Source organism: Dioscorea cayenensis, chromosome 11 (assembly GCF_009730915.1).
Source record: "Dioscorea cayenensis subsp. rotundata cultivar TDr96_F1 chromosome 11, TDr96_F1_v2_PseudoChromosome.rev07_lg8_w22 25.fasta, whole genome shotgun sequence".
Lineage (NCBI taxonomy): Eukaryota > Viridiplantae > Streptophyta > Magnoliopsida > Dioscoreales > Dioscoreaceae > Dioscorea > Dioscorea cayenensis.
In genome coordinates this window covers 18,030,610-18,041,694 of record NC_052481.1, presented here as the reverse complement: position 1 = coordinate 18,041,694, position 11,085 = coordinate 18,030,610, and the positions used below count along the sequence as shown (strand labels likewise).

Here is an 11,085-nt window from a genome sequence, read left to right as displayed (position 1 = left end):
CGCCGGCGGGGGAGTTGGGAAATGGGAATGAGTTGGGGTGGTGGTTGGGGATCAAAGTTCAAACAAAAGAGAGAGGGAATGGGAATGATGTTATTGGGAGCTCGGAGAAAATGATCACTGTTCTTGTTCGCTCAGGCCACCCTTTTATACTGTTTCCCGCCGACTTCTTTTTATTTAGTTATTCTTTATTTATAATAAACTTTTAATTTATTTTAGATTTTTTATTACATGACTTTGAAGATATGTATTAGTTCAGATTGTGTATGATTTAATCAATTAATTAATTATGTTTATATTTTAACACAATATTTGCTTTGATGCATACACGGAGACATTTAATTAGGAATGGTGAGCATCTATCTCCTCTTTTTATAGAACGCTACATCAAGTGGGTTAAAATTTTGACTTTTCTTAATACTATATTATCATTTTTAGATGATAAAGAACCGCGATGCATTTTAGAGGTTTTTTTATATATATTTATTTATTTATTTTTGTACACCAGGTGACCATATTATTTTGTCTTCTTCATGTAACTTTGACTTTTAATATCTTCTTTTAATTTATTATTTTTTTTTAATTGTAACTTCTGACTTTTGACACATATTTTCTTCCGAAGATGCAATTTTTTTTTTGTATGTTTTATATTTGAAGAATTTTGGTTGACTATTGAGTGTTTCTTTTCCACAAATTTGTTATTTCACGTCGCCCTGGTGTTGGTGAACCATTAATTTATTTTTATAGCTCTTTTAATAGAGACACAAGTGAATGTGTGTCGATCACGAAATAAAATATGCATAAATGCAGAGTATCGGTCCATAGAGAAAGAGGTTAATACTAGTAATGATTCTAAACTCGAAAAATAGCATAAACGATCGAGTGATATGTGTGTGAATAAAAACAAATTAACACAAGAAAATATAGGCAGTAATAGGAGAGAAATCAAGGAAGAAAGCGATGTCCGGGCATAGCATCTATCTAGGATTTTAAGGCACAAGACAATGGTTATCTAAACATGCAATTCTATTTGAACCAAATGGTTTTCAGAAATATACAAAATCCTGATTTCTCAAGTGAAGTGTAACTGAATAGGTGCAGAGCTGATACAGATATCCACACAATCGTATTAACACTCTATTAAACCTTATTGTGGGCTAATGATAATCTCTTAAGTAGATAATCTCTCTCCAAATAGAGAAATTACCCATAATCTGAACACAGAGCAGAGATGCAATTTCTCCTAAAATCCGCTCCACATGATTACAAAGAGCATGGAAAGTATCATTAATCCACTTGAAAGGATTGTGGGAGACAAAGTCCCCTAGATACCCTAACCAGAGGTGTACCCACTGTCCTCTCGAATTGCGATAAGTCTATGCTAGGTAGGAATTTCTTCTCATCATATAGCAATACCAAGTATGATTGCTCGGGCTTTCACCTCATTAGCAATCAAGCATTCAATCACACAAATAGACTCAAATAGACATGATTGAAAGTAAGAAATCAATTAAGCATCAAAGTCAAGAAAATAAACCCTACAGTTTAACTATGCTTGAAGATCTATAAATTAGCCCTCCATTAATGAAGGGCAAGTATTCAAGATACAAATAATAGAGGAAAACATGAAAACCATGAAAACCTTCTTTTCAATCTCTTGGGTGATAAATCATCGAAGAAGTTTCCACGCACGCCGCCAAGATGAGCTTGACGGCTACGATCTTTAATCCTCTTGAATGTAAATCCGAACCCCTCACCAAATAGTGCTGGAGATTCGTCTATTTTCTTTCCCCACCTTGCCTCCAAGAATTATCCCAAAGAAAGAAGGAGAGAATAGAAGATGCCCTAAAAATCCTCATAAGTTCTATTTATACACGACTGCTTATGGGCATAAAAACTAGTCATAAAATAGCTAGAGAAGATGGTCGCGAGCCTTACGGGATGACATACACCAGAGTCGCTACGGCAAGTGTCCATGCGCCCGTCCGTAAGGTCTTCGCTTTGTGTTCTTGCCTCAGCTTACGACCGTAAGCTACCGAACTATAAGCTTAACTATTTCGCCTCCCTACGACCCCCTTTACCAGCAGACATCGTGATCGTAAGGTCCTCTGGATGGTCCTTACGAGCGTAAGCCTTTCCCATAAATACCTCTAAATTGACTCTGAATCCCCTTACAGGCATAAGCATGCCCACAAGGTCTTCTGAAATTGACTTACGGCAGTAAGGATGACCATAAGCTGCCCGTAAGCCACCCAGTTTGCCTTGTCCTTGTTCTGATGATGCCAAGAGAGCTCCAACTTCATCGTTTAAAGTCTGAAATGCTTTTTTAAACTCTCTCTCTCTCTCTCTCTCTCTCTCTCTCTCGCCTATTAATGCACAACACACAATGTTTACATCAAATTCCACAATATAGTTCTAATACATGCCAATTAAGTGTACAAATTGATATGAAATACATAAACATTGTACACTCGTCAAATTCCCTCACTCTTAAGCTTTTGCTTGTCCTCAAGAAAAATAAGACATTACAAACCAAGTAGGGAAAGTACAAGACCTAGGGTGCTCAAAATTTAGGAGTTTCACAAGTAATTCGGATTTTCACAATACAAGAATGCTAAAAAAACTTTAAGTCCCAAAAAAATAATGAACACTCTATTAAAAAAATATCATTGTGTGTGTGTTCCAACTCTCTACTTCATTTCTTTCAACCATCCACTATTTGTTGAATTAAGTATAGAGCCTTAGCATTAGCTTGTCGACTCTCAGTTGTTGAGCCGTAGTTCCTTCCGCTTATTACTCCTTTCTCAACAACTTTCCAAAGACTTTGAGATTTGAATAAGGTTTTCATTTTTATAGCCCATCTATCATATTGTTCACCTTTGTGTTGAGTAGTGATTAGAAGCATGGTCATGAGACATCACCGGAGGTAGCACCGGGCGGTGGTGTGCGTGTGGGACTCGGGCGTGGATACATGGTGCCGTTCACGCACAAAGGGCGTGGAGGATGGTTTGCTTTCAGTGTAACAAGTATGTTAGTTTATGTTGTTAAGGTTTTTTTGTCACGTCCCCTAACCCGGCTCGCAGGATCCGGTGCATGGACAAACGACCGCAGACTCACAGGGAGTAAACCCCATAAGCCTACAAGGTCTCAAAACCTGATTCAGAGTAGACAAGCAATCTATAACAATTCAATTGAGTTACAGGATTACAGACTCTACACAGTACACAATACCGGGGTACATGCAGTCCAAAATATAAAGTGCAGGAATACAGTGATAGAAAATGACAATGACTCAAATTTTACAATAGAACCACACCTACAGACAGTCTTTGAAAGTCCACACTGGTCTACCACTCTTGATCTAAAAAAGATTTAAACAAATCCATGAGCTTACTTGCCCAGTAAGTAATCCAGAAATTTGCTTAAAACAACAGGGTTTATAAATCTCAATTTTAGATATTGAGAATAATTCAAAGCTTAAACATAGTTTAAACAAATACAAAATAAATAATTCAACAGAGGTATAGTTCTCAAGTAGTACCGCTATTCAAGATAACTGTAATAAAATACTAGATTTCAAAACTACAAATAATAATTCGCCAGAAATGAGCATAGGTCTTCAAAACATAATTTAAACAAAATACAAAGTAAAATATTCTAATAAAAGAATATTTCCAAATATGATTCACCGGAATTCAAAACCCAAAATACGATATCTAAATACAGAAACTTCAAGGCATGACAAAAATTTTGCATCCTCGAGATATACACGTAAATCAATAACACATAAATAGTGCAATTGATAAAAAAATCAAAAATCAAAAAGTCAAAGCAAAATGTAACTGATTCCGCATGTATGCTCCAAATTCACTATAGATGCTAAAAGTTATTTGTTTACCCTCAGTGACCCGAGCTGTAATAATAGAGATCATTTATTTACCCTCAGTGACTCGAGACCGAATATTAGGTGGCCATTAATTATTTCACCGAAACCGACATGGTGCTAAACTCGCAGCCTTATTTTTCGAAAATTTCTTGTCGACAAGGTCGTGGTTTAACCCCCACCGACTGTGGTTGCATATCGCTCATTTGGAGACCAAAACATTCGTGATAGATTTCAAAGCCAAAAATAAAGAATATTCACAAGTTTTTTTCCCAAATACTCACAAGAGCAAACATATAAAAATTTAAGAATCCCACTTTTAGGAAAAATGACTCGAATAAAATGTAAATTTTCAACATGAATAATATTAATTTAAAAACCAATCACCCTCGAAATTTGCACTCTCAAGGTCCTCGACATAATATCAATTCTAACATGTTTCATTTCACAATACATAACTCCAAGATCATACCAAAAATTGCAAAGATATTTTCCAGTACCAAACTTAGGAAAATCTTGAATATTTTTTTCCTTGTGAAATCATTCTAAAATTTAGTCTCTAGAAGTGAGAAAAAAATCATGCTAAATCGAAGATTCTCGCAAATAGACGCTCATCATGCGAAGTCCTTTTTAATGGTCATAACTCATAATCTACAAATCCAATAAACTTGAAATTTTGCAGACTGAAAAATAAGATAATAATGAATATTTTCTTTACTGAGCACTTTACTTGATTGTATTTATTAAATCCGGAATTTGCCTCTAAATTTCATGTCTACACAGTAATACCTCCAAGACATGTCAACTAGAATTGATCATATCTTACAGAATACATATCCAATAAATATGAATTTAGCGGGTAGATAGATCAAACAAACCATTACAACTTTTCAATTTTAATCATCTGAAAATTGTGCTTCTATGGCCTCCAAATTTAGGCCCCAATTCCCATTCAACTCATTATCATAACTTAAAAATTTATCCTAGAAATTTAATGCATGAACATAGAATGTCGAAGTCTCAAATCTGTAATAATACAGCCCAATAAACCTTGAAATATTGACTCTAAACCACCAAATCATTTAATTTATTTCCCAAGTGCCAACCTCACAATTTTAGTAAGGATGCCATCAAGGAAAGGCTATGATCTCCACCCTAGATAGTAAGTTAAAATATGAAATTCAAGACTCAACCTTGATTCACGGTTGTAGTGCAACATTTCTCTTGATGTATTCACTTCTAACATTCACCCCCATTAACATTTCTCTAAACACATATATGCCCATCAAACCTATACATCGACTCAATGTTATCAATAATTAACATACACCCTTTAAAACATAATAGCATCCACTATACATTAACTCAAGAGATTTGATCTCATCATCATACCATAATATGATCATAACCCCATCGTATAAGAACAAATAGATAAATAATGAACTGGTTACAACCAAATATTTTTTAATACATATGATGCATTAACGTTTTCAAAAATAAGTAGTAGCCATTTTAAAAAATAACATACCAAAAGCATAAATACTAATTCCATAACTAATTAAAGCCATAAATTAGAAATACATGAAAATACCAATTTGACAATAGATAATTTTATAATTAATAAGAATAAGGAAGAATACCATAATAAAATAATGGATAATAATTTTGCCCAAAAAAATCTTCAAATAATGAAAACATGAGTTCTCAGGGGATTACTTACTTAAAAAGAGAATCCTTCCACTTCTAAGACTTCAGTCAACACTAAAGCGACTTCTAGGGGTCCGCAAGAATGGCTTTGACATGCTATAAATTGGGGTATTAGAAGTTATCCATCAGGAGAGTGGCATTAGCAAGAGGAACAGAGACAAACATATCACCACTGACATACTCAACAAGACAAATGTGTTCCTTCACAGTATTAATCTCATGAGGTAGATTAAGAACAATGCACTTAATCTCAGGGAAAACATGAGTTATAGCTCTTGCCATAGGTCCAGTCCCTCCACCAACTTCAACCAATGACTTCAACCCCTTAAACATGTCCCTGCAAGTCATCATGACAACATCACCAACAAGCACCAAATCACTAGCCATACCATCATTGAACATCTTGTTAAACTCCAGCTTCTCATCAGCCACATCCTCCAACTGATTGCCAAAATAAAACTCAAAAGGAGTTTCCTTTGAGCTCCTGAACCATGGACTCAGAACAGGTGATGAGCACGCATGATTGGGTCTAGGAGCAAGCTAAGGAAAGGGGTGTTGCTCAATGTTTTAGCTTTAACCAAGAGATAGGATACCGGCATGAGTAGATGCTTTGTGGCTCCGGAAGGATTTTGTGTTTTGGCGAAAAACATTAAGCAAACTAGAGTGGTCAAGAATAGACCAAAAGCTTTAACCTTTGATGGAGGGATAGAGAGAGCAGAAGCCAGCTCAGTGAGCTTCATCTCAGGCTTTTATTTTATTTTATTTTATTTGAGGTTTCTAGAGAGAGAGAGAGAGAGAGAGAGTGAGTGAGTGAGTGAGAACTAGATAGCTTTAAAGGTTTGCATGGAAATAAGGCCAAGAATCTCGGCTTGAAAGGTCTTTACAAATGAATGGAAACAAAGCGGGACCCATAGTTTTAGAATAGTGGAGAGAGCTTTAAATGCTCCCCCATATCTTAAGTGTCTGTGGCTAGCCAATAGGCATGAGTTTAAGCTTAAAGTATGGCCAATAGGAACATGGTATGGTGTCTGGCCAATGCGTGTTTTTTTTTGTGTTTGTTGACTGTGCTTGCTCATTGGTTGATTCCAAATCCTTGACTTGTTCTCCCTCCACTAACACTACAAGAAAAATCCCAAATTGGCACGGAAAAATTAGCACGGAAAAAAAATTATGACAAATTTGTTACAAGATTTAATACTGAACTCAATAAACCACGTCAAATATTTAATTTTTTAAAAAATATTATTTACTTCGCGTCCAAATATCATGCTAAATATACAAATTTAATAATTTTATGCTGATAGTCTTGAAATGCAATAGCTAAAACATAACTTTTTTTAAAAAAATAATTTATTAATACTGAGCTAAATCACCCTAAATATAATAATAAATTAATACTACGCTAAAATACTCATTCCAAATAATATAAATATAAGAATATATTAATATCGTGATAACATCGTGATAAATATATAAATATATTAATATATTAATGACGTGCTAAATGCCGTGCCTAAAATAAATATAATAATATATTAATGCTACGCCATATCGAACGCCAAAAATATAAAATATAATAATATATGAATATCGCTGAAAATATTAGACTAAAAATTATTAGTTTATTAATACCGATGTCAAATATAAATACTAAAAAAATATAAATATATAAATATATTAATATCGCTATTAAATATCGTGATGAATATATAAATATATTAATATATTAATGCGTACTTAAACGTCGTACTAAATATAAATATAATAATATATTAATATCGCACTAAATACAATACTAAAAAAATAAAAAAATATAATAATATATGAATATCGCATCAAATACTCGTACTAAAAAGATCTTAATTTATTAATATCAGTATCAAATATAGTATGAAAAATATAAATATATTAATACGTTAATATCGCTGACAAATATAGTCTAAAAATATATTTAATATATTTAATATATAAATATATTTTTGCATTTTTTTTAAACAGAGACACAACACAGATATTAAATATTTAATAAATTAATTTTTTTATTAGTTATGATAATTAAAAGAAAAAAAAGAAAAAAAACAAAATTTATTTCTCAAAACATCTAAAACCCGGACTCTCTTGCGTACCAACCCTAATACCTTGCCCCCATTAAAGCTTCTTCACCGCAAGTGGCAACGTCTATTTCTTTGTTTTTGGATCTCACTATTCATTGCTCCTCTCTCTCTCTCTCTCTTTCTCTCTCTCTCTCTCTCTCTCGCGGCCGCCATTGGAGGAGCTACGAGGAGGAGGAGAAGCGACAGTGAAAGGGGTTATCGAGAGCGGATGCGATCGGTGGTGAGCTCTTTAGGGTGTTGTTTTGAAATTCCAAAGATCTGGGAAGAATTCAGAAGAGGTGTTCATTCTAATGTTTGAATCTATTTTTCATATATCTCTCTGTTGCCATTGGAGGAGCTGGAAGGAAGAGGAACATCGAGGACTATCGGTAGTGAGATCACTGTCTTTAGCTTGTTTCTTTTCTTTAAAATCCAAAGGAGATTCAGAATAATGTGTTCTTCTTAGGGTTGGAATACGTCTTCCCTCTCTCTGTGGCCATTGGAGGAGCTCGGAGGAGGAAGGGAAGCATCAACGTGAACTGGCGGATTAGAGATGGTCCAATCGGAGGTGAAATCTTTGGCATTTTTGTTGTTTTTTTCCTAAGATCTGAAGAGAATTCAGAGTAGCTTGTTCGTTTTAGAGTTTGAATATGTTTTTCTCTTGTATATTTCTGCTAGGAATGGAATAGAGATCTCAATCCGAAGATTTCACAATGAAGCCCGAAGAGAACACTTCTTCGTAGGCTAAACATTTCAAATGTGCACGTGCCAGTGAATCACTCCTCATTCTGTATAATTTTTCATCACATATGATTTAGATACAAGTTACTGAACATTTTTTTGATACCTTTGAAAAAACTTTTCTCTGTGGAGTTGTTTTTTTGCTTGGGTTTCACTCATTCATTGTTTTTTTCCTGTCTTTTAAGGTAAAGTTGTTGTGATTCTTTTTAATACCAAAAAGTTTGCAAGAAAAAGGTATCACTTTGTGTTTTCTATGCCATTCTGAAAGATGAGGGGCTGCTTAAAAGGTATGTAGATCAATGTGCTGCTTTTGTTTGGAGAGCTTTTTTCTTTTGGTTGAAACAAAATTCTGAAGCTGAATCTTTTCTTAATTGACATTGTCCCACTAGTCTTCAAATAGGCTGAAAGTGCAATTAGGAGTTGTTGGAGAACAACATGGAAGGTATTAGCATCAGAACTTCCAAAAGTCGGAAGCAAAACTTGTACCATTTTATATCCTGCCTTTGTCAAGGCATGAAGTGATCTAGGCGAGTGTTTGTTTGTTATTGGAATATATAGTTATTTTCCTTTTATCTAGACCCTTTTGATTTATTCTTTTGCATTCAATGCCTTGGATGTTGTCTTCTCTTTCTAGTTAATTTTCTATATCTTCATATGTTTGTGTGACTGTGTCTATATTAGCAAAAATCTATCATTAGAAGTTGAGCTTTCTACATGCGAGATTGGTAAGAGTATATGATAGCTAGGATATCTATTTTCCTTTGAACTAATGGAGAGAAACTGTGTCCTCACATATATAATAAAGATGTCTTTTGTTGTCAAATTGTAGCTGTTGTTATTGGAAATTCTGAATAATGTTTGGTTCTATAAATTTCAGCTAGTCTTGTATTCTTAAGGAACTCTAAAATTTCACATCTAAAACTTGGTTCTTTGCAAGGTTCTGACATGAAGCTGAGTATCACAATAAGACTTCAAAGTCACAGTTTGATGTTGTTGTTTTTACTTAAACTTTTTATTTCATGACCTTGTGTACTATTTCTTTTTATCAGACTCTTTAAAAACTCTTATCTATGTTTTCTTTAGTCTGGCTTAAACAGAAAACTTTGTATTTAGGTATTGGGAAATCAGAAAATTGGGCAGGTAAGAAGATTGTTTTGTTTTTCTTTTGGATCCCGATTTCCTGTTTCGATAAGAGATAATAGTTTAGTACCAACATAGAAAGATGACAATGCTCTTTCCAACATAGGTTTTATTTAGATATGTTTGAGGTTCTGTGTATTTTGAAATTATGTTGTATGATTCATTATGAAATAAATTGTTGCTTGTGTTTACTGGAGAAGTTTAAGCTTTACAAATTTGAAGCTATTGTGCTCTTCCGAAATATTTTGTTCTAATTGTTTTGATCACATTCATGACCTTATCAAAAACTGCTTTCATATTAATTTTATGGTATACATTTTGGTGATATTTGAGATAATGATTTCGTTTCTTTTTTGCCTACTCTCACTATTAGATGGCCTTGATCCAGCCTAAAAGCTTAGGCGAATAGGATCTTTAACTAGTAACTCAACACGAGCTAGGCAAATTTTTCTAGTAACACTGCATTGGCCCTAATACTATCTTTTATGAGCTCAATTTATCCTAAAAACTTAGGTTAATAGGTTTACAAACTGAGGTTTGCGTATTCAGGCAAACAAATATTTTTTAAACTGATGTGGAACTATTAGGACTATATCAAATTAATCCCTAATTATAGAAAAATAATTTTGAATAACACTAGGAAAACTAGCACTGTGTCTAACTTTCCTTCTGGTAAAAATTACACAATTCCATTCCCTTTTCCAAGTAAAATGGGCTTACTTAGGGTATAGTCACAAAACAAGTGATGCATAGAGAATTTAAACTATAACGCTAGTGCAATGTTCTCTATTATCAATGCAGATTAAATAGTTTAACAGGAAACAGGAAACATCTTGCCAAATGTTGTAAATTCCATCTGTGGATAGTAAAATGGCTCAATGAAGGACTATACCCAACATTAATCATATCTCATGCTCAAATTCGAATTGCTGTACACTTTGAATAACACCCTAATTCAAATTGCTGTACACTTTGAAAATCATGCAAGCAAAACAGGTTCATGTTTTCTATTTCAGTTCATGACATCGTATTTGTTGTGACAGATCATAACAGAGAATAGTGTATATTATCTTGAGAGATCACTAATGTTGTATTTTATCATTTGCTTTCATTCTATGCTTAATTTTTTTTCTTATTACCATTTTTTATACTTATAAAAATTATGCATAATTTACAAGATGGAAACACTACTTAAGGGCTGTACAGTTTTGATTACCATTTGATGTTGTATTGAGCTTTATCTGCAAACAGTTTTCTTCTTTTAGTACAATTGATCAAATTATCGGAAATCATGAGTATTCGACTTGTTTATCTTGTTTATAATTAGCTAATCAAGTTTTTCTTTCTTTGTTGTGAAGCTTTTCACAAGCAAAGACTTTTGTTGTGGGATATAGTGAATGTCACTACATTGCGTGGGAGGTTGTATATGAATATTTTTCTCTTTTACAACAGGATTTATGAAATGTATATATTTCTGATTCTTTTGGAGTTACTTGGGCAATAATTGTGAAAGCTCATCTTGCT

General features: G+C 33.6%; 1 long non-coding RNA gene across 8 annotated transcripts; it reads left to right on the top strand.

Annotated features, from left to right (window-relative positions):
- Window positions 1-7,724: 7,724 nt before the first annotated feature.
- LOC120272103 lies at window positions 7,725-9,012 on the top strand. 8 transcript variants are annotated; one of them, XR_005540152.1, is made up of 6 exons: window positions 7,725-7,921; window positions 8,046-8,069; window positions 8,147-8,248; window positions 8,359-8,470; window positions 8,607-8,708; window positions 8,811-9,012. It is a non-coding gene; the product is annotated as an uncharacterized LOC120272103 (long non-coding RNA). The 8 variants fall into 8 exon arrangements; XR_005540151.1 differs by having other exon boundaries at window positions 8,046-8,072; XR_005540149.1 differs by having other exon boundaries at window positions 8,039-8,069.
- Window positions 9,013-11,085: the final 2,073 nt, after the last annotated feature.